At 37.2% G+C, this 25,436-nt stretch overlaps 1 protein-coding gene across 1 annotated transcript in view; it reads right to left on the reverse strand.

Annotated features, from left to right (window-relative positions):
- LOC121322920 (activated CDC42 kinase 1-like) overlaps positions 1-25,436 on the reverse strand; it is a 98,596-nt gene that overhangs the window by 58,781 nt on the left and 14,379 nt on the right. Inside the window, exon 2 of the mRNA XM_041263530.1 lies at positions 7,886-8,107. The gene's annotated coding sequence lies outside the window, so the exon portion shown is untranslated. The remainder of the gene's footprint in view (positions 1-7,885; positions 8,108-25,436) is intronic.

Here is a 25,436-nt window from a genome sequence, read left to right on the forward strand (position 1 = left end):
CTATTTTTTCAGCCTAGTATATTGCCAGCCAGATACCATTTGTTTAAAATGAAAATCTGTTCCTTGTAACATGTTCTACTTTGAAAGCTGCATGGTGAGGAAGGGCATGGAAGGCAAGACGTATGAAGTTTCATTCGCTACAACCACTTTACTCGATCTTGTTAATCAACGTTGCAGGAACAATTATGTGACAAGGGAAACACTTTACAAAGAAATGTCAACTATTTAAAAAGTGACCTATTGACTTTTGTATCATTATTTATTTTTTATTTAACAGTCCATGTGAAAAGCTGCACCAAGAATGTGCAGTAAAGCCCCCTCTTCTGTTCATTTATGTTACCATATAGTACACAGTACAATAATTTCTGCTATGACATACCTAAAGCCACCAGGTGGCAGCCCATAATTAAAGTTTTCAAGAACCTTTTCAACAACAGATTCATACAGTTTAATCTCTATAAAAGTCACACCACCAAACATATGATAAATGAATACCATACTTTAGAACAGGCTAATAACATAGATATCAGTTTATTTTGTGTATTAATTTTTCTATACAGTACACCATAACCATTCTAGGAAGCAGTGTGGTCCAGTGGCTAAAGACCAGGGCTTATAACCACAAGGTCACCAGTTCAAATCCCACCTATGCCCTCACTGTGTAACCGTGAAGAAGTCACTTAATCTCCTTGAGCTCCATCCTGTAGATGAGATGTTAAATCAATGTCCTATTGTTAGTGACTCTGCATATAATGCACAGTTCACAGCCTGCCCCTGTAAAGCACTTTATGATGATAGACTACTATGAAAGGCGCTATATATATAAAGACATTATTATTATTTTTATTATAACACTGCAACTGGCTTGAAATGTAGAATAATGACTGACTAAATGACCATACCATGAAAGAAATTGGAACAACTTCAACCCCTGCAAATGGCTTCATGGAATTCCGATCACAGGATGCAGATAATCAGGATTACTGCCGTCTGTCCTAATCAAACCTCTAAATTAGTACTTGATCAACCAGAGCCATAACAAGGAAGAGCCTTGTCTTGTTAGATCTAGCCCTCTGCCGTTTAAGTAATAGCACTGTGAATACATTAGAAATACCTGCATGCGTGTAGCAAACACTCACGATGGGCAACACTGACAGAGCACTGTTCCAGTGTTAAATGTGAATGGAATATGTCCTTACTTTATCTGCCTGTGACAGAACGACGTCACTGTTAAGCTGTTTCTACGAGGAAGGAAACTCAGACACGAGAAAGCAACACGTTTAAATGCACTTTTGAGCACTTAAATTATAAATAATAAAGCAATACAAACAAAAAACAAACAGCAACACGGCCAAAACAAACACCTGAACAAAACACTATAAATATGTATATTTTTAACTCTGCGGTTATAGTCCAAGCCACCGCTTTAAAAACATAAACACGGCTACATAAACTCCCCTACACCTCAACGATAACTATCTCTAGACATATATTTACACAGCTCCTCAAAACACATACCTTCACCAACTAACACCAACATAAACACTCTCATCTCATTCCCACCTGTTAACACCTATTTTATTCCCACGTATTTTTGCAGGGAGGATTTTAACTCTGGAGACTCCCCCAACTTGGGGAAATTATTAAAGAATGCTCAATGGATCACACTCACATTGTCCATGGTACCCATGCACCCTATTGACAGTGGTATGGCAGGTGCTTCTATTTTCCACCCTCCCACTTGTATACCATGCAACTCATGAGATTGCAATACAACATTGTGGATTTTCTGTACACTCAAGCCAAGTCAGCTAACAGTACTAAGAGCCACAGGAATTGTAAAACTTGTGGGGAACAGGGTGGAATCACAATAATTATTTCATGATTCAATGTACCCAGCAGTCCACCCTTCCTCCTCCATGCCACTTTGAGAAAAACACTTCCAGTTTCATTCTTTCCTCCACCCAGGATGTTCTGCACTGTAAGTGATATGATTGCTACTACCGTATACTGCCACTGTTCTAAAGGGGTGCAATCATAGATGATGGTATCTACTATTTTCTGTATCCTAATCAGATTTACTAGGGATTTTTTTTGTGTGTGTGTGTGCGTGTGATAAATTCCACAAGAGTCTAACTGTATATTATAGCTTATGTGTGGACTTGTTAATTATTTCTATATAAAATAAGGACATTGGTGTAAACTTTGAAATGGCAATAGCTTGCTAAACCTGATCCATATTTATTTGTTACCATGCATCTAGTCCCTTCAAAAAACAGTGACCAAAGAAGTGATAAAGTACTACCTCAAGACAAGGGATTCCCAGTTAAAGGATCGAGAACTTGCAGGTACAAATCCTTTCTGAGCTCATTTTGGCAAGGGACCAATAGTAAGAACTGCAGTGGGCTTTTCACTCCGGCAGGCTGGGAAGGACAGTCGACCGGAGTGGGATGAATCAGTCTGGCGGAACTCCAGGGAGTTCTCAGAGACAGGTTAAAGTAACCACACCTGTTTATGAGAACGGACCCTGGAGCTCAGGGCAGGATTTTGTTGCGATCAGAAACTGAAGATCCTCCAGTGCCATCAACAGCACTCAGAGACTGAGGCATTTTTAATAGTACCAGACTGAATATAACACAATTCCGCAGCCTGCATCAGGGTACCCCATCTTAAAATGAAATTCAATTTACTGCATCTTACTTCACTAGCAGAATAATTTTGAGACCAATGGTAAACAATGTTCGCCAAAGCAATGCCATTTGCACAAATTGGGAGATATATTCTTAGTATTTTTAGTCTCAGTGATTTTTCTGATATATCAACAGGGATCCTAGTTTTCCGCAATAAAAAAAAAAAAATTAAATTCTACCATAAAAAAAATCTGCATTATTCCACAATTAAAATAAAAGGCTAAAAAAAGAGAATTGTAAAACAAAATGTTATTTAAATATCAACAGTGATACATTTTGAAAAATACACACAATATAATACAGGGTTATATAACAGTGAATGTGTGGTTGAATACAGAAGGCGAAACGTGAATTCTGATGAGCAGTCTATAATACAGTATATTAGCAGACATTGATATTGATGTGATGCAGCCATCTGAAATTTCTTTGTATCAGATGGAAATGACATCACACTAAAATGAATTTAAGGGCAGTGGCCATCATACAGCACCCACTATAGTCTATATATTCATGTAGTACTGTTCCTCTAACTCTGCGTCACCCAAAGCCACCAATTATCTTCTATGTATCTTCTATACAGTCTGTTATGTGCATCTGGGTGTAGGCTGAGATCAGATAATTCTCTTGGATTAAGATGTCAACAAAGGCTTTTTAACAAACCGGACTGTCATCAAAACAACTATACAATAGTAGTTCGCATTATTCCTCAGCAACCTTTCATAGAACTCCTAGAACTGGTCTTAATCAACTTCTATACTCATTCCAAGCAGGATATATTGTTAGCTATGTCAAAAGACATTCTCAGTAAATGACTTGAACCACCTTTATCAACTTCCAACACAAACCCTGTCTAAGGTGGAAGGTTGAGGGATACAGCACTCAATGAAATCTGCCATTTGGGTTGTAATGTAGTTCATGGTCCATAGAAGCACTCTTAGGTAAACCGCTCACTTGGGCAAAAAGTCATTAAAACTACTATGTGCTGTATAGGCATTCGTAATGTCTTGATTTAAAAAAAGAAAAGTTCCCCTTCCCTCACCTTTGCAACTGGGTGCTGATCAAGGACAGTACTTCCACTCTGAGTGTTTTAGAAGTGGACTGGAAGCTATTTTCCCTCTCACCCAGGGCATTAACATTTGTAGTGCCGTATTGCTGTACCAAGGCTGTGACTGAAATCAACACATTAACGAATGGATTTATTTAATATCTGCCGATAAATACATTCTCAAAGGCAATTCCGAATATCATACTGTGTGGCTGAAAAGTGACAATTTTTTTTTGTTTTGGTTTTTTTTGTTTGTTTATTTTTGTGTGTTTTTTTTTTTTTGTTTTGTTTGTGTTTTTTGTTTGTTGTTGTTTTGTTTGTTTTTCTTTTTTTTTTTTTTGTTTTTTTTTTTTGGTGTTGGTTTGTTTTTTTTTGTTTTAGTGTTTTGTTGTGGTTGTGGGGGCTTTTTTTTGGTGTGTGGTGTGTTTTTTTTTTTTGGGGGGGGTTTGGTTTTGGTCTTTTCTTTGTATGGTTTGTTTGTTTTTTTCTGTTTTTGTTTCATGGTGTGGTTTGGGGTAGGTTTTTTGGTAAAGTGCTTTTTTTTTGAAATTGGTTTGTTGGCTCTGTTGTGTTTTTGGGGTGAGGTTGTGTTGGTGGTTTGTTTGTTGTTTTTCGTTGATGGGTGTTGGGTTGTATGTTTGAGGTTTTTGTTTTTTTTTGTTTTGTTGTTTTTTTCGTTTTTGGTGTGTGTGTTGGTTTTTTTGTGTGGTTTTGTTTGGTTTTTTGGGTCAAGTTTGTGTCTTTGTGTTGTTGGGGTTGATCTGAATTTGGTTGGTGCTTACTTTGTGGGTTTGCTGTGTGTTTGTCTTGTTTGGTGTTTTTTTTTGTTTTGTGGGATTTTTTTTTTTTTTTTTTTGTGTTTGTGTGGTTTGTTTTGTTGTTTGTTTGTTTGTGTGTGTGTGTTAGTTGTTGTTTTTTGTGATTTGTGGGTGTTTGGATGAGGTTGTATTTTATTTTTTGTGTTATTTTCAAATCATGTACTTAAAAAAAACGTGTTGTTGTGTGTGTTTGTTTGTTTTTTTTTTTTTTTTTTTTTTTTTTTTTTTTTTTTTTTTTTTTTTTTTTTTTTTTTTTGTGTTTTTTTTGTGGTTTTTTGGATTGTGTTTTTTTTGTTTGGTTTTTTTTGTTGGTGATTCAAATTTTGTGTTGGTTTGGCTTGTAAAAGGTTGCCAAATGTTACCAATTGGATAGACATATTCTGTGGTTGCATCTTAGGCAGTTTGGTTTTTGTGTCTTTTTTTGGTTTTGTTAGATGTGGTTGTTAAGATAAACAAATGTTGTGTGTTTTTTTTGGTGTTTGTGTTTTTTTCGTTTTGGTGTGTGTGTGTTTGTTTTTTTTTTTGTTTTTTGTTTTTGTTTGTTTTGGGATATTGTCTTTTTGTTGCTTGCCAACAGTGATGCAGGTTTAAATTTTGTGTTGTGTCATTTTTGGTTTTTTGGTTATTGGTGTTTTTGTGTTCAGTGTTGTGTTGGTTTCTGTTTTTTTTTTCTGTTGGTTTTTGTTTTGTGTTTGGGAATTTTTTGTTTTTTGTGGTTGTCACAACACTGTGTTTTTTTTTTGTGTTGGTTTGTTTGTGATGTTCGTTTGGTGTTTGGTGGTTGGTGATCAACCAAACTGTTGGTGGTAGGTGTTTCGTGTGGTTTTTTGTACATTCTCAAAGGCAATTCCGAATATCATACTGTGTGGCTGAAAAGTGACACATAAATACAAGTTCCAGTTCCAGAATCAAACGTGGAACAGTTTATGAGGGTTACGAAGATGATTTAAAGAAAAAAAATAGATCTGAATTCCATTACTTTGTGTATATTTTGACTGTTGCCATACGACACATATAACTTATTGCAATTGAGGTCATTTTATGATTTATGCCAATCACTGATTACGGGCTGATTTCAATCAGTTTAAGCCTTTAAAAGGCTGCCAAATGTCTACCAATATAGACACTATATCTTACAGCATATTAGTTGCAATGTATTAATCCAAAGACTTAGATTGTCTAAGATAAACAAATGTAACAGCCTTGCAACAATGCATTAAATCATTAAACACGAGGAATGGTTATTTGTTGCTTCAGAAAATTTGAACAACTCGCTAAACTTTGTGTCTCCCCACGGTGTCCCAACACTCTACTGACAGTGTGTGGTCAAGCCCTGATAACCAAATCAAATCTAAAATTGTAAAGCAAAAAAAAGTCAGAACCCGCACTTTGGAGGCAGGAATTTGCCATGTAAAAAAAGTACACACACACACACACACACCAATATATACTCTGCATGCAGCAAAAGAAACAGGAACTCTGACATCACATTGTTGTCTTCTAGTATTTCCATTTTCCATTGTCAGGGTCATGCCATGATATCAATAGCGCCAAGTGGTGGGGATATAAAAGGTTAAACACCCCCCCTCCCCTCCAGTTCCTTCCTCCTGGCTCAATCCCTTGTTGCCCTCGGAGGCTGGCAATCGTAGTTAAAAGAACTCCAGGCACTTGGAACAACACTCCAATCCGAGCACACGGCTGCTATTTTGGGCAACTCAATCCGCACTCCTGTGTTCATGAATAGCTACACTTCCTCTGATGGCATGCCCCCTATTCTATCAACCCAGCAGCCGGACAGTTAGACTGGATCACATTTTTCACTAGGTGCACTGTACTGTACAGTACTGTAAGCCATATCTGCAAAACATATAGTCTAAAAAAGCTCACAAAAGCTTTAAAAGAAAACAAAGCGTTGACGTTATGAACAAATAACTTGGGAGTTTGAGTTAAGACATCATACTGTACATGCACTCTAGATGTCTCTTGCCAGTGCTGGAACTGTTGCAAAACTTATGCAAACTTAGCACTGGAGTCTATTTAAACATTGTTAAAGCATGCATGTCAGGGAAGCATTTTGAATTGTTTTCTGCATCATCATAATAATAACAGTTGGGGCCAGTCACTTTTTTTGGCTGAGCAGTCAATATACAGTGGCTTATGTAACAGGAAAGTGTGAATTTAAAAACTTTGACTGAATGTGGGAAATAAAGATGATCACATCATAAAGTGAAGACACTAACCTCCTTCTGCAATTCAGATTTCTTTACTTTGAATAAAATGTAATTCATTATACATTAAAACGGGAGTAGAAAACATAACCATCCCTACATTGCCCCCATGTTCTTCTCTAAAACACTAAAAGGTACAGTTATAAAACCTGCCTGCCAGCCACTGACGGATATTGATCAGCAGCAGCAAGCGACATTGCTGTCACTGAAGTATATGTGGTACTTTCCCACCCCAGAGGCCTACCGCTAGCCCCTGTGCCAATGAAAGAGGCTCCTGTCGTTGGTAAAAGAGAACTGGAAACTTCTCTCACCATCAGGCAAAGACAAAGAAATGGCATAACTAAAGAATCATCCAGGACAGTGTCAGTGCAAAAACAAACTGGAAAGCCAACAAACACAGTGTGGTGTCTAATACAGTATATACATAGGAGGTTGTTTGGTCCAGTGGTTAAAGAAACGGGCTGGTAACCAGAAGGTATCCGGTTCAAATCCCAGCTCAGCCACTGACTCATTGTGTGACCCTGAGCAAGTCACTTAACCTCCTTGTGCTCCGTCTTTCAGGTTACACGTTCTTGTAAGTGTCTCTGCAACTGATGCGTAGTTCACACACCCTGGTGTCATATCTTGTAAAGCACTTTGTGATGGTGGTCCACTATGAAAGGCGCTATATAAAAATAAAGATTACTATTATTATTAATAATGTAGAACAGTATACCACTATGGACATTTATTACAGTTTACCATGGAAAAAGCACATCTTCAATGGCTCCAACTAATTATATTAAGTGTTGTTTTTAAAAATCACCATCTACTGCACATTTCTCCTATGTGAAAATGACTCTTCCGACCAAATCAGTGGTATAGTAAATGCATACAAGCACGGCATCCACAGAGCACAAATCAATAGCAGCTCTATGTTTTGAGCTCCACTGAACAACATTCATGCTTTCAACAGGCGCTCACTCACATGTGACTGTCAAAGACTCTTGCATCACTGCAGTGCTTGAGCATATTTACTGTATTATAAAGAGCACAACTGAGAACATTTATTATTGTTTGCTCATCCTTCACAACTGAAATTGCTAATAATGGCAGATCACTTACTAGCCTCCGAGCTCTTCAGCAGTCTCGGAATCAAACCAGATGCAAAATCCGTCTTGCAAATTCGCAGTATTTCTCTGTCAGTTTAAAGTTCATCTACGGATCAGGATCCGAGTCCACCGATCCATTGCGGTCTATTGCAACTCCACTGCCTCCAGTGTTAGTCTGTCAGGGTGATATGGATATCCCAGTCCATGAAGAATTCTTCACTCTTGTAAAGGACGTCTGAATAGAAAAAAAAAAATATATATATATATTATTATAATATTGAAATCAGACCAGAATGTATAAATTGGTATAAAGTGTACAAATTAGCAGATGCTGTGCATTCTTGACATCATTTGCAGAGAGTAGTCACCCTATCGACAATAGCAGCTGCAGGATCAAGCATTATTTAAACAGCCTCTCCCAGTCATTAATGCCTGAAGTTGAGTGTGACTCACAGGGACAGAATGTGCATTACAGCACCGATATGAGAAATATCTACAATAACTTAGCTATACAGTATTTACCAAAGTTTTGTCAGCATTTAGTTTAACTTCTACTATACGTGAATGGTATTTTGAAGGAGCCAAAGGCTTTAAAAGAATTCAAGAATTCTAATTTGTTTGGTTCATTCATACTATCCTCCATTCCAGTGTTATGTAATGTGTTGTTTTCTGGAGTCCTGGAGCCTTCAGTGCTTTCTGATCTGAGCTCTAGAGTGCACCGGAGCATGGAGCAGGTGCTGCTTTGCACATTTCCTTCCTGAATTATTTAGTTAAAAAATTTGAATGTACAAAATAAATAAAGTATATCAAATAACTAAATGTAAATACATAACATTGACATAAGGAGTAGTCCAAAATTATCAGCTAGAATCATGTATTCTGGTATCTGCAGTCATTACCTTTTATGGAAACCAGTGCAGGCATATAGAGAGGGTCCTCATAATTGCGTAGAAAGTGGACAGTGAGGTAAAGATTATAGTCAAATGTAATCCAAAACATATATAAGAGGCTAGGATTGAATAATAAAATAAAAGCTTGGTGAAGACTGGTACAAACTCAAGGAAGTTATCATATTTACAATGTAGTGTGTGACAGACAGGCCACTAAATGAAATGTATTATGTTACAGCAATAGGTATCATAAGACATACTGCACTTTATAGAACACTGATTACATTCGTGTAACATATACAGTGGTTTGCAGAAGTATTCACCCCCCTGCAAAGTTTTCACATTTTGTTGGCACCTGAGCGTACTCCACTATGCTTTCAAATTACACTTTACATGTAGAATCTACACAAACTACTCCACATTGATAATATTAAAAATGCATATAGAATATAAATAAGTAAGATTTACAGAGAAAAACATATTAATCTTAGTTGCATAAGTATTCATCCCCTTTGCCACTGCAGCCCTAAATCAACTCAGGTGCAAATGATTTGTTTGAAAGGTCACAAAATTAGTGAAATGGTTTCAACCTGTGTCTACTCAAAGTGGTTTAACGTGTAGATCATTTCCCTCAGGTATGTAAAGACTTTCAAGCTGCAACTCACATAGTGATCCAACAAAGCAACCATGAAGACCAAGAAGTTTTCAAAACAAGTCAGGGATAAAGTGGTAGAGAGGCACAGAGCAGGTGAAGGGTACAAGAAAATTTCAAAAGCGCGGATCATCAGTCTCAGCACAGTGAAGTCCATCATTAAAGAAGTGGAAGATGCATCATAGAACCCAGACACTACCCAGATCAGGTCGCCCTCCCAAAATGAGTAGCCGGGCAAGTAGAAAACTTGTTCGGGATGTCACTCTGAAGCCAACAATGACCTTGAGAGATCTGCAAAGTTCTGTGTCTGAGATGATAGTCAGTGTTCACATATCAACAATGCACAAAGTTGGCCTGTATGGATGGGTGGCAAGAAAGAAGCCATTACTCAAAAAGCCTCATCTTGAAGCACGTAAGGAGCTTGCGAAAAAGCACGTAGATTATACTGCAGACATGTGGAAAAAGGTTTTGTGGTCAGGAGAGACAAAAATGTTACTTTTTGTTCTAAATTCCAAGCGTTACATCTGGCACAAGCCCTACACTGCACCACACCCAGTCAACACCATCTCAACTGTCAAGCATGGTGGTGGCAGCATCATGGTATGGGGATGCTTCTCTTCAGCAGGGACTGGGAAGCTTGTCAGGATAAAGGGAAGAATAGATGGTGCAACGTACAGGCGAATCCTTCAGGAAAACCTGATTGAGTCAGCCAAGCTTCTGAAACTGGGGAGGAAATTCACATTTCAGCAGGACAATGACCCAAAGCACAAAGCCAAAGCCACAATGGAGTGGTTGAACAAGAAGAGAATTTATGTTTAGTGGCCCAGTCAAAGTCCTGACTTGAATCCAATCATAAATTTATGGCGAGACTTGAAGATTGCAGGTCCATAGATGATAACCAACAAATTTACCAGAACTGGAGCAATTTTCCCATGAAGAATGGGCAAAGATTTCACCATCCTACTGTGCAATATTAGTAGAGACCTATCCAAAAAGACTCACAGCAGTAACTGCTGTAAAAGGTACTTCTACCAAGTACTGACTTAAGGGTCTGAATACTTATGCAACCAGTAAATTTCATTTTGTACATTTTCTTTGCAAGTTTTGCTGACATTTAACCTCCTCCTCATATAACAGTGTTCAGTTTAACCACTACAACTTTGAATTAAAAAAGTTTGTATAACAAGATAATGTTCTGTGCTTTAATCAAGTAGCAGTTTCCCAATCGAGATTCTGCTCACAGATCATCCTGGTAAAACACGGTTAGAGGGATCAAGTTTTTCATTGTTAATGCTTGAGTGATTTCCTGGGGGACGTACACGTACACATTGATTGTGACCAAATCCTGCGAGGATTGCCCCGTGTAACACCCCTGACAATTCAAGCAATCCTATCTAGTCAGCGCACTGGTAGATGTCACGTGACTGTGTCTGCTCCAGTGAAACGAAGGGCAAAATGAACACTACGATAGTCAAAGTATATACTTTTATACTGAAGGCTAGGATTTTTTTAAGCAGTTACAAACTGAAATTACAAGCTATAGTACTCAGCTCACCAAGATTCACATTATGTTATCTTCTTGTTACCTTTTATTAAATCTTTAACGTTATTTCCCAACCCAGGAATAATAATCGAATATGATAGTTATTATCACTGACTGAGATTTAGCACGTATCATGTTAACATTGCTTTTTTACTTCTTTAATGTGATTAACAAAATCTACCGGTAATTTTATTTTAAATGTATGGTGCTTTCTTGTAACTTACAGTACTGAGTGCAGCAACAGTTTTGGGTCCAAACCGTCAGCCGAGTGTAGATATACTATTTATATCCTCGCTATATGGCCTTCATTGTATGATTAAGTACTGATTTTAAGAAAAACAAACAAAAAAAACCTGCTACTGACGTTGGCTCATACAGCTCTATGCAAACGGCAAGGCAAAGAAACATCGGTGTGATTTTTTAATTTTTTTAATTTTTTTTGTTAATGAACCAAGATTTCAATTAACATTTGCAACTGAAACAAAACTGAAACTTTGTAGATGTGCTTTTTTTAAATTTCTTTTGGGGGTGGGGGGGGTGTGGGTGTGGGTGTGGGGTTGTACTGTGTTCTTCAACAAATAGAACACAACCAGAATACTTGATGCAGCATGCCACCAATAGGTACTGTACTTGCAATTCTACTTTTATTAACAATCTCATTGTTGCTATTATTATTATTATTAATAATAATAATAATAATAATAATAATAATAATAATAATAATAATAATATTATATTATTAGTTGTAGTGACAAATAATGTAATAATGAAGAAAATCAAAACAGTGCTAATATTATTAATAATTTAGCTAATGCCTTTATCCAAGGTGACTTTCTTGACTTACTCCAGCCGCTTATATTGTTCGTTTTGGGTTGTCCTTTTACTAGAGTGAGCAAAAGGCATTAGACACAAACAGGGTTGTATAGTGAGGGTGTACTGTATTTAGTATTTGACTTACATGCTTAATACACGACACTTGCACTTTTTTATATATAATGCATGCACATTTGTTATTTCATTTTGGTTATTTTTCACCTCGCATAGTGTTCAACATTTAATAGAGGGCTTACAAAAAAAGTATACTTCTGCCAAAAATTGTCTGGTTTTAGTATACTATTGGTACCATTATACTATCCTATTTTGGCTCAAGTATACTTGCAGTATACAACTTTGTATATTCTTTTTGTAAATAATGCAACATAGTTCTCAATTGGACATTTCTTAGATTGTATATTACTCTTTTGCATACCTGCATTGTCTCTTGCTAGATTGCAAGTCTGGGAAAAACAAATAGAAGTCTGGAAAAAGTCTGGAATTTTGATGTTGAAAAAGTATATGAACCCTTGAGTTACTGTACCTATATTGAGTACAGTGTTCTTTGTACAAATCACAGTCCATTGGTCAATTATGGGCAACTTGATATTTTTTTGGACAACCAAATGTCCACAATGGACTGCCTGAAGGACAAGTACCATTACCGAAATTTTGCGAGCCCTGGGGGCGAATACTTCTACAAACCACTGTATTTATTGTGCTGCTGGAACAAACATGGTATTTTCAAATATTACCAGTCATTATATGTTGAAAAATATCCCAGTAAGAAAGGTCTGACTTTACCCTTGTTAATTAATTACAAAACAAAGGATGCCGTACAGTAGTTACGGTTTAAAAAAACAAACAAACAACAAACGTGTGCACTTCAGGCAGATAAAGCAGACAAAGCATAACCCTGCCATTGTGTGTAGAGATCACCATTTGGCAGGTAGTGCTGCATGTGCAGCCTAATCTGGACTGCCAAAAGTAAATACGGGACCAATAGTGGCTGTGCTGATCTTCTGCTTTTTATATATCTATAGACATCCCAGTGATATTTTTCCTGTTGCTAATTTAGAAACTGTTGGCAACTTCTAGCAAGGTGGTAAATTGGTGCAAGGCAAAACAGGTTGTGATATGTATTTCTCATTTCTGTCAACTCTGTCATTTCTGACTGACAAGACATTTTTTCTTCTTCGAATACATGGGAATTATTTCTTGTTCTGATATGAATCCCAGTTATTCTACATATTTTTTCCTTACCAAAATGTATTTTACTGCACAGTTAATTGCATTGTATATTACTATTACACACAAGACTGAGAAAATGTACCATAACAAACGAATAATAATAATAATAATAATAATAATAATAATAATAATAATAATAATAATAATAATAATAACTTAACTTAATAAGACTTAAAAGGTCTCAAAATGTTACAACCCTCTTAGAATTATTTGGCATATTTTGTAAACACAGGTAAGCAATCAATGACATTTTTGTTATGGCTATTTTGACCACCCCATAGCATGCTTTGTAAGCTTTCAGAAAATGTCTAATTTTTGGACAGCCTCATATTTACAAGGGAAATATATTCATAGAAACCTGTCTTAAAACTGGATTTCGCATTTTAGTTTTTTAGGAGACAAGTTTAACCTGATTGAACACTTACAAAAATAACAATTAGGAGGTTACTATGCTATTCAAGAAAATACACAGATACACAAATAGAGGTTTCAGTGGTTCTGGAGCCAGAGCCAGCACCAGCGCCAGCTGGAACAGCAGTGTGGAGCTTCGTTGGAGCAGGGGCTGCTGGGGGTCTTCATCAGCTCTGGAGCCAGCCTGGAGCTGGAGCTGAGCTAACAGAGCCACTCTGGAGCCAGAGCTAGCAAAGCCGGAGCACGTCCAGCCCTACTCCAAAGCACACCTCTTTCCTTGTCAGTTAAAAGCTACACTTTGGAGGGCTTTCGTGGGCGCACATTTCAGCTGCTTGCCTGTAGGGCTACTATAACATTTGGAATTTCCTAAAGGTTAATATTTTGAACGGTAATAAAAGCCCCAGTAAAACACTGCATTTTGGACAGCGACAACAAAACAAACTAAAAATCCCAACAAAGCGATAAATAAAAATTGTAACACAAAATCCTATGCATTTTATACATGTATATGCATTGGTCAAAAATTACATGAGGAAACTATATCACAGCCAAAGCATATAAAATAGAATGCAATGGCAAAAAACCCTGGAACTACTGAAGCATCTTATATTTATAGAGGGAAGGGTCAAACAAAAATTCAAGGATTAATTACATTATTTATGTTAATTAAGAAACTATAAATCCAAAACATCCTCCTTCCCTCTATGTATGGATGGAAGCCTTCCATAAACGGAATCACGCATAAATAATAAAACGTTAGATACCACATATAGGCTGCAGGAGGTAGCTTGTAGATATTTTGGGTCAGTGCAAACTTTGAGCTAAAGAATTTATTTCACTGCATCTCAGCATGTGAAAATCTAATTTCCTTTTCAGTTTTAAGACTCCTCAGAAATAATGCATCATTTATTTCTCATTGCCCATCCAGTGTTCTCTATACCCGACTGAGCTGCCCTTCATAACTCCGCTCCATTATTGCGCCTACACTGTTGAATTGTTTTGCAGTCCAATATTAAACCACTTCCCAGCTTCTTACTGCGGTTTGTAAATGAAAGAGATGCATTCCCTGTCTGCCCAATCTGCAATCAAATACCACTAGCATTCAACAACCACAGACTGGAATGGCTTCTGGTGTTTGTTCAAGGAAGATAGGTTTAAAGATTCCCGCAACGCGATGAGCATCTCCTATCCCAGTGTTTGTATATGAAATCTGGTCTGTATTTGACATTAAACACTCATTTTAACTGCTTTCAAAAATCCCTCCAGTGCCAAACTGCATAAAATAAGTTTATGTTTAAATGTGCGCGTAAATTCTCCATTCGGTACAAACCTATATGTAGAAAAGAGCTCACAGCTGTCGACTAAACTCAGAGATATCCCATAAAAGCATTAGTTTATTAATTTGTTTTTACTGTTCTTTGAGCAGTTTATTAGTTTAAGTAAGAGTTCAATTACACTGTTCCTGAATGCTAGTTCATGAATCTTTTCATTGCTTCACTTGGTCCCTCGTTTAAATGGCACTGCACACTATATTTTAGTACAGTATAGTGCAGGCATATTCTATTTCAACTATTTGAAATACAATGTGTATTTGTCTATGTAAAAGCCCACCAAGAAGGCTGAAATAACATCACAATCCTAGCTAGTTCATACTCTGCAATGAGTATCTATTGTTGTTTTAACACACTTTCTATTCCAGCAAAAATTCTCTTTATTCACCCAATTCTAAAAACTGAATTTGGTGATTTCAGAAATGACCACAATTGTAATTCTGCTCCATCTGCTAGTGTGGCAACTATGCATTAGTACATTTGAAAAATACATCTAAACAAAATAACAGTAGCAGAGGGAGCAATTTAGTAAGCATAGTAAACAACGATCTGTTGCAAAATTCAATTAACCAGCAGGTAATGCCTGCTACAGTACGTTAGCTATTAATGTTTTATACATTAAAACCCAGTTCAGTACTGCAATTTTCCAGTGAAGAAAATCAGAATCCTTGCTTTATACTTGTTTTTGAAAAGAAATCTATGACATCAGTCTTTCCGTATGTGGCAGTCATTAACTTGGTGAACTAGCCAGAGGCACCTACTTACAAATCTCCTTGCATTACTTCCTGGCAATGGGCGCTCGGGACTCCAGTGTCTCACAGGAATGTCCTAGCTGTGCTGCTGAATTGGGGTGATTCAATCCACACACCCACCTCAAGCACAGACAGACACTTGAAACTGGATACAGCTCCTTCATAAAACAATGCCGCTTTTGTCAGGACGGTACACAATTTCTTAGACTGCCTCAGTGCAATCTCTGTAGACTTCCTGCTGTAGAGTTTGTGTTCCAAACCCAAATACAAACATTATGTCAGAAAAGTGAAAGGCTGGCCTTGCTCCTTCAGAAAAGAAAAATGCCTGTCACCATGCCGCTCTCCACATAAATCATTCTTATATGCCTGAAGGAAGAACATACATATTCACTGAATCAAAATTCCTGTTTTAAGCATATAACACTTATCTGTACCAAGAGACACTGGATGAATACCATTAACAATGATAATAGCATGTACAGCAACAATGTATTTGCACAATTTAAACTGAAATTATATGGGTCATTCCTAACAATATTGTTCTGAACAATCTATGGATGATTGTGACAAAGTGCCCGCCCCTGTGTGTATTTTCTGTTATACGTTGCGTGTGGTGTGTTAATGTTGGTGTACAGTCATTGGTACACGGGATATAAACGGGTCTGTGTAACACGAGTGTTTAAAATGCATATTTGTATTTAGGCACGAGGATTGTACAGCACGTCACGTGCAGGTAAAATAATATGTGAGCAAGGGGAATTGCACTTTATTAATTCACGTGCAGTTGTACCGAGACTCCAATTGAATGACTGATTAGCAATCGAGTCTTGGTACAGCTGCATAAAAGCTGCATGTTTTCACCCACTCTGGGTTGTGTGTTCAGTGAGTGGAGAACGGGATTGGAGACGGAGGTAATGAGAATAAATAATGAAATAATAATCGTTAAAGAAGCTCACCGTGTTTTGTTTAGTGATAGTCGTTTTGTTTATCTATTTTGTTTTGGCGAATGTGCCGTGTCCTTGTGTTTTTGTTTGTTACCACCGTTTATTTTCTATCTGTTCTGTTCACTCATTAAACGCTGAGCGAAGCCATTCGCTCAGCTCCACCAAACTCCACCTCTCTCTTTGTTTATTTTCCTGTTTCTGGTCGGATGTCCCCCACTCCGGCCATCTTTGTGACAATGATGTATTGAATAATGTACAACTATACATACCAGTAAATGAGGCTGCAATTCCAATTGGAGGTTCTGGTAATATGATCAACCATAAGAGTATAGCTCAACACTGCTTGGGCCACACACCTCTAATTAGTGAAGTCATCGTACAGTAGGTGCTGATGTACAATACAGTCTACTCTTTCTATTCCACTACAGCAAAGAATGAGCAAAAACATGAGCAGGATTTCAATCTGTTTGATACTGTTTTTAAGCCTGTTCAAAGGGAGAGACTGAACAATACCCACACTTTGCTATTTCACTCGTCAGCTCTGAAGCTAGTTCAATGAGTCTGCCTGATAGTAAAAACAATGTCATGCTGTTCAATGAGTGCCATGGTTTTGCTTTGGCAAAGGCCACTTCCCCAGGCAGCTCACAGGAATTGAAGCTCTCCAGTCACTCACACACAAACAGTACAGTAGCCTGACCATTGCACCCTGTAATAAGGTAAACAAGAATATACAATTCAGTGGGAGACATTTCTTTTACAAGCTGAACTGTGTTTGTTTACATCTGTCATTTCCTGATTGCTTCTCTTTGAAAACAGTTTAAAAAATACTCGTCACGTAACACATGTCAACGTTTACTACTTGTTAAGGGCAGTTAAGACTAAACTTTTTTTTTTTTTTTTTAAATAAAATACACCCTTTCTAATTAACACTGTACTATAAACAGGCCAAGCAGACATATTCTTGTAAAATCTGTCTTTTTATAATTGTAATATAATGGAATAAGGCTGCAAATCTATTACAATTATTGCTGCTTTACAAGGAACTAGTTCAAGAAATAACACGCAATTGTTTTGACCAAAATAAACAGGACACCTACTGAGAAACAGGCATCTTAAATGAATAGTTAGACATTACAACATCATCATTGTTGATCCTTTGTTTTGGACTATTGTTGCTATTTGCAGCAATTTGTGCAATCACTAATACCACAGAAACTAATGCTGCTCACAGTCTTTGTTGCAAACCCCACTCATCCTATGTAGCACAAATTACCCAGATAATTAAAGGGCATGGCAAACACTTGTGGTTTAAGTGTGGTATGAGACTGTATAGTACAAATTTGCCACACTTATCATATTTTGCATTTCTGCAGTGTTAAAAATCAGATATGTATGAGAAAACAAAAATATCTTACTTGATTTTAACTATGAAGTTTGTGGTTCCATGCTTGTGTGGTACTGATATTCGAAAGCCCTTAACACTGACATTTAACAGGGAATCATATACTGTACAGCCCCTTAATTGACATCCTTATGTACTGTAACATGATTCAAATAAAAAAAAAAACTATCTTGCTCCCATAAAACTACAGTAACTGCATTTCCATGGAACATGAGTGGAATTACAACCAGGATATCACATTGTCACGCTTGTGGAATGGCAAACACCCCTTAGAAAAAAGACTAAGTAAATCGGCTTAGTACGGATCATACTGTACTACACAAAAGTTACAGACAGACAGTCTTTGATTATGTAGTGTTTGTAATAAATTAATCTGTCTACAGGTCGTTGTAAACTTTAGCTGTGGACTGTACAGTAGGTCCCTCCAGAATTCCAACACAAATTAGAAAAAACGCTATACAGGCAACAGGAAACAGGAAACAAATATGTTAACAAACAATGAAAAGCTATTGTTGACACAAACTGGCTAGTTCAACCGGAATACAGCACATTCATACTACCTATATCTACATAATTTACTGGAATATTTTAACATTAGGGTTAATATCCTCAACCGCTTCAAAATAGGTAATATCTTACCTGTTTAGTATCACATTATGCCTGTTTTTAAACGATTTGAGGAAACACAATATCGATGCAAAAGCTTGAGTGCACATGCTGAGTTAATATGATTTCCCATCTCACTATAGAAAATCAACCTTGAGTAATCTTTTTAAACCAATTTTTGATGGACTATTTAGTAAGCATTGCAAATCTAGAAATAACAATACAGAATCATACAAAACACACTTAATAGGAATATTAACTTTGGTGCACCAAAATTTAAACTTCTTTTCAGAATGCTACAATTAAAATCCATCAGTGCGGTACAGAATATTTCATAAACTCTGCAAAGCTCAGACAACTAATCATTGCGAAAACTGTATCAGCACATTTTAGTGTGTTTTCCAGGTTCCGCATAGCAAGCTTTTTTTAAGATAACCAAAAAAAAGGTTCAGTTAATTTCAGTTATGAAGTTCTTGGAAAACAAAGGGCTATCATTTAATTAAAAAAAAATATCCAAAATGCACCTACTGAACACGTTTGATTATAACTTTGTTACACAAACGGCCTGTTCTTCATTTTTATCTTGCTGATAAGCTTACAGTCAGCACTCTCATATTCGACCCTGTAACATTTTGACTTCAGGTGACAGTTAAGAGTGTGACGCATATCTGATTATTTTATTTTTGCCCATTTCAACCCTTGTCCGTTTTTAAGGAAACACAAAATAGCTGAAAGGACTGTGTTTCTAAAATAAATAGGCTTTCATTTAGATGTATTGTAGTTGGTTACAGTACTATATTTTCAACAGTATTTTAATTAAGAATGATATGATTCTGAAAATATCATTTACCAAAAGAGACGACTGTAGACTTGTAGAAATTCTTTTAAATCTGGCACATAATTTGAAGCAGTAAAATTCCACATTATGACCCAAAAAGAAAAATTAATCAAAATGTTACCCATGCACAGAATTGCGTAAAACTTAAAAGGCAATGCAGTTTATCAAAAGATTCAGAAAAAAAAACAACATATCATCCAGAATTGAAACAGTATTCAAAATTGCATGTGCTGCTCAATAAGGCTCTAATTTCACAGTGCATTTGTAAATAAAATGCACAAAAGCAAGATCACAGATTTAAAAAAAAAAAAAAAAAAAAAAAAAAAACCCTGGGCTGTGACGGATAATCAAATACATTTTAACACTTTGCATCAGAAAGACGGTGACTGAGCTGGAAATTGCGTGTGATGGGTAAGTGCATTATATATATATATATATATATATATATATATATATATATATATAGATATATATAGATAGATAGATAGATAGATAGATAGATAGATAGATAGATAGATAGATAGATATGGGGGTTGATTTTACTCACAATACAAGCACGATTAACCCATTAAATTACAATTTTCCCTTTCCAGTCCGATGTCAGACCCTGTCTGACATCATCAAAAAGACGTAAAGCACAGGTCTGTAGTCGTTTTTCCTCTGGAAAAAGCAGAGAAACCTTTCAATGGCCGAGCGAGACCAATAGGAGTGTATCCGATAGCTCCATGCACCACAGAGATAACATGGACATAAAACAAAGGAGATAGCTGCTTCTGCATCCAGCGCTCAAAGAATATCACAGACATTTGCAGAGATTTTTGAGATGTTATAGTAATAAAACAATGACTTGGATGTCATTGTTGAGGAGTTTGGTGATAAAACAAGTACTCAGGAGAGGATTTATCAGTATGCACGTCTATAAAAAGGTATGTGTGTAAAATAAACAGCGCGTGTGAAAATAAATTGGACCTGACTCACCTGACAAGCACTGAATAAATGGACTGCTAAGGGTTAAGCACGACTGACGTGTATCTGAGTGTCGTATATCTGAGTGCTGTCTGTATTCCAGTCCAAAGAACATAATATTTAATACAGTACATCTTTAAATTGGAACAGTTTAATATTTTATATTAAAAGCAGTCTCTAATTTCAATTCACAGTCGCAGGCAAAAGTTTTAATAAAATAAAAAGCAAAATACACCATCGCTAGTAATTTAACACATAATCTTAACAATAAAATGAACAAAATTATTTTATTTAAAGTATTTGATCATGACAGAAGTACTTCCAGTTACTTTAGTATTTCGTGTGCCTTCCTTTAGCAGTATTACGGCTTTCAGACATTTAAGAGAATAGGCTGCCAAAAATTTTGTCTGCAATTATTTTGTCTGCATTATTCACATCTCTTTAACCCTTTGTGGTCCTTTATCGGACCTGGTCTGACACTGTAAAAATCCTGTTCCAGTCTTAACAGGTCATGTGTTGGCTCTGAGCGGAGAAAGCCGACAGAGGGTGTCTCTGATCGGAAAGAAGGCGTAACCAGCTGAGTATCTCTTCAAAAGCCGGAGAAAAACAAACAATCTGAACGCAGAGACAGACTTGGAGAGAGCATCATGGCAGAGAGCAGACGGCAGAGAAAGACACGGCAGCCTGAACAACTCGCAGAGATGATGGAGGTGTTACATATTGTAAGGTCTTGCTGTAAAATAAAGGCACACACACAGGGGCCACGGCCCCTGCCCCTGCTGCTATGTGGTCTCTGCCTGCACTCAGAGCAATAAATAATGGCTTTAATTACTTTTTGAAAAACAAACGAATATCCGAACGAATATTTAAGTTATGAATGAATATCCAAACATGAAAATCCTTGTTCATCCCAGCACTAATTCTAACCCTGATGAAGTTTCCAACATTTCCAAATATAGTTAGGTTTCAAAATCATTGGAACATGGATTTCTTCCACTGAAGAAAACTGAGCCAATTTTTTTTTTTCATGAAACATTCATGCCAGTGTGTTATCCAAGTATTTGAGATTTCTCTGTTTTCACGCCATGAGTCAATACACAGTAACAATTTGTGACACAGCAGCCAATAATAATAACTTGTGACAAGCTTATGTTAACTATTGAGGGACTCCATTCAAATACCTACAGTCAACGACAGCATGTTTAAATCAGTTATGTAAAATTTAACAAACTAAAAACTTCATTATGTCAGTTCTGACAGAATTTGTAATATTTCTTGCTAGTAATAATTGCTTTGTTCATTTTCATAAAAGCACATCCAGTAACACTGCAGTCCTTGCTGTGTTATGTTTAGTCTAGCCATACAGTAAGTCTTTTTTGCATGTGGACGCTCATAATGGAATTTCCTTCACCAGAACAAGTGGTGCTGCATCAATTTCGCCCAGCCTGTATTCCAAACTCAACCCAATTCAAACTGCAAGGATGTCGTACTGCTACAGATGTAAAAAAAAGGGCCAGATTTCACAGATGTCAGCTATAGTAATGGAGCCAATCACGAATCCCCTTTTTCAGAAGCATGACAGCATCTGTTTCTGTTTACAAATAAAGCAAGCCAATAAACAACCTCAACACAGAACGGAAATAATAAAACACAAACACAGAGTGACCCCTGCATTGGATATTCAATAACGCAACATGAAGCAAAAACTCCAGATCTGAATGTAAACCTAGCAGTCTGCCCAGGGTTTCCATCAGAGAAAGAATTGTTTGTTCAGCAGTTCAATGAACAGAAGCTGTTGCCTGCACACACCGCACTGCCTCCCTCCCATAATAATGAAACACATTTGCATTCGCCGTCCCTGCTACAACAGAAGCAGCTTATCTGAAACTGACTCAAAAAGAATCCACACGATGCAGGAAATAAAGACAAGTGAGATTGCTTGTGAAGAAAAAAAAAAAGTCTAATTCCTACATCATTTCATTTGCACAGTCTCAACTTGTCAGCATGAAACAGAATTCTCTCCTGTTACCGGGAGCCAGGGACTTTCTTTGACAAACTGATCTAACTTATATTTAAACAATCTATCCCTTATTTCCATTGAGTGCACTGAATACTGTGTCTATGTGATTATTAAGCTTAACTGCCTTTTTATGCTAGTTTTAAACAGCTAAGAGAGTAATGGAGTACCTGTCTGCTTCAGCAACACAGAGGCTTGCAGTCCCATAGGAGGCCATTCATCTGGTTCCCAGTAGCTGACTGCTCCCAGAACTTCATCAAGACAGCCACCCTGATTCTGCACCTCTGCACAGTGAGTCGGCATGATATTCACATTTATCACAGCCTACCTTAAAAGATAGGAAGTAGGCGAATCACAGTGACTTATAAAAAACCAAAAACCTGGGGCTCAATAGATTGCAGTGCATCTAAATAGTACTTCCATTTAAACCATTAAAATATGAACTTTGAGTTTTTTTCATATTTTTACAGTCAGAAAAGAGAAAAACATACACTGTTGGATGCTTGGTTTTATTAACGTTTGATTAACAGTGGCTGCATTTAGACACAATGAATTGCCTAACCTCTGATGTAATTTCCTGTCGTAGTCCGCTACAGTTAGACCACATACCAACATCTGTTGTGTTAAAAATACACTTAAAAAAAAAAAAAAAATACACTTAAAATACACTTTGTAGTGTCATTTAACATACTGTACCTCATATAATGCACCCCCATTGTATAACATGTTCTAGTGGTATACCAGACAGCTTGTATATAACTAGGGCTTTTTTTTTTTTAACTGATAAAAAACAATAAAACACCCAATACAAAAATATTAAATTGGTGTATAACAATAAACAATGGAAAAACAGTGGAAATGGTTACTCAGTTCACGTTGAGTTCACCCCTTTCACAAATTCAAAAGGGATTTTGTTGTGGAAGAAAGCAAAGGAAAGAAGGTACAACTTAAGTGTGCAAGTACTGTCACGTTACTACTATACATATTGTGACACAAAAATAAATAAAAAAAATCGCTAAGCATTTTGAAAACTAACCGAAAACAAGAATTCCATACAGCAATGTTTCCCAAAGTGGAGGTCATGATCCAAATATGGGTCGTGACAAAGTTTCTGATGGGCAGTCAAACAATCAAAAAATTATGATGTTCAGTACACACTGTTAAGATTTAGTTTCACCATACAACTTATGCTTATATTCAAAATAAATATAACTTGCTGTAGCAGGGGGAGATCTGTGCTGACTCTTCTGGCGTATTCACAGTGCTGCAGGAGGAGGGCAGCAGTCGTCCAACAATTGCCTGTGAGTCATGGCAGTGACACGGGGAGGTGGGAAAGGGGGTGTGTGGACTTTCCCTCTCTCTGAATGGCTGGGAGGCGGGTCTTGGGGAGATTGGTAGCCCTATAAGATAATGTTTTACTGTTTCCTCAGGTCTGCCCTTTTAGATGCGCTGTGTGTACAGAAGCGCTACAGACCGAGAAACCATCTGGGAGAAAGACAGCGGTGAACAAGACAGAGAGTGACAGTGGGGAACCGTTGGGCAGACACCCGGAGTATTGTTTAGAGCAGGCAGGGAGCCGCTAGAGTAGGTTGGTGATCCGGGTCGGGCGGGTAGCAGCGACCGGGATAACGCTGCCGAGTGCAGCACCTTTTATTTGTAGGTTTATTACTGTTTTATTTTCCCTTGTTCTTTTCGCCTTCTGTTCTCTGTATTATTTTGAGCACCTGCGAGTGCACCCGCAGTTAATTCAATTTACCAGCTTTGGTATTACCGTGGTGCTGTTTATCATTTTTGATAGGCAGCCCACGGACAACAGTGCCCTCTGCGGGTAAAACAGTAAAAGTGCCGAAAATAAAACTGGGCACCTGGGTGGTGTTCCAAGTACAACTGTTCTGTCTCTTGTGCCAGTGAATCACCCACCACCCTTCCACGTGTATAAATCATTAGCAGTAATTATGTAAACAATGTAGGGATGGGACGGTATGAAATTTGCACGGTATGATAACCATTTAAAAAAATACCGCGGTAACCTTAATATGTACCATGTACCAAAGGTTATTTTTTAAGAGCAGAGATCGTTTCTTTTTTTTCAACTGGCTAAATAAAATATGTATAGCAAAAAAAAGTATTTTAATACTAAAACGTGTTACTGACTTTACATTTACGACATTGCACAAGTAAGCTTCCAATGACTATTACACATGTGGAGTTTGTAAAAAAAAGATTTCTTCACTTACCTAAGAAAATTGGAATACTGTTACAACTAGTTTAAACAAAACTACGTTGATAATAAGTAGGCTATCCTGCTGCAGTTGCGGGTCTGTGCTAGTTTTATTTGAGACATCGGTCGTGTTCTTATAACACAGATTTCCGCAGTTCTGTGCAGTGCTGCACAGAATCTCGGAGATGCGCTGTAGACGTCACTCAACACCCAAAGAGATCTGTGCAGATTCTGCATAGCCCAGCGCAGCTTTGAAATGTTACTGCGGGAGGCTGGCTGCGGCTGTGAACCAAAGGGACGATGCAAAGATCATGAGTGACCTACTAATCGTAATGCAAATAACCAGTAAAACTACTGCTGCCACCTTATTAGCGGAGGAGAATGACATTTTATCATTATACAATGAAGCCGTGAACAGCCTTGCCCACGCTATATTAAATAAATAAAAAAAAATAAAAAATAAAACATTATGTACTAAATCCGCGATAAGTGATGTATAATTTTACAATAAAGTTAATGTTTATCTATTACATTAAACTGACTGTTGATAATCCAGACAAATATAGCATGTTGAAAATGTGTGCTAAGCTGCAAGGTTTGGAGAAGGCGTTTCTCTAAAAGCTGAGTGACAGGTCAGAAAGACAGCAGCCAAGAGCAGCCGGAGCAGCAAGCTCTGGGTAACAGAACGCAGCAATTGAAACGTGTTCTGTGTCGTTGACAGTTTCCTTCAAAACCATTATCAAAATACAGTATCAGTTCACAGAAAGATCTTTGCTAAGGTTGCAAGTACGATCACTTGATTTAGACCTATATGTAACATATATCCTGTGTACTGCTCATCTCAATGCTTACAGTTATACAAGGGTGCGGGTTATACAAAGCATTACGGTACATTTCACACTGAGTTAATTAAGCATTTTGAAACCA

The sequence above is a fragment of the Polyodon spathula genome, chromosome 11 (genome assembly GCF_017654505.1).
Source record: "Polyodon spathula isolate WHYD16114869_AA chromosome 11, ASM1765450v1, whole genome shotgun sequence".
Classification (NCBI taxonomy): Eukaryota; Metazoa; Chordata; class Actinopteri; order Acipenseriformes; family Polyodontidae; genus Polyodon; species Polyodon spathula.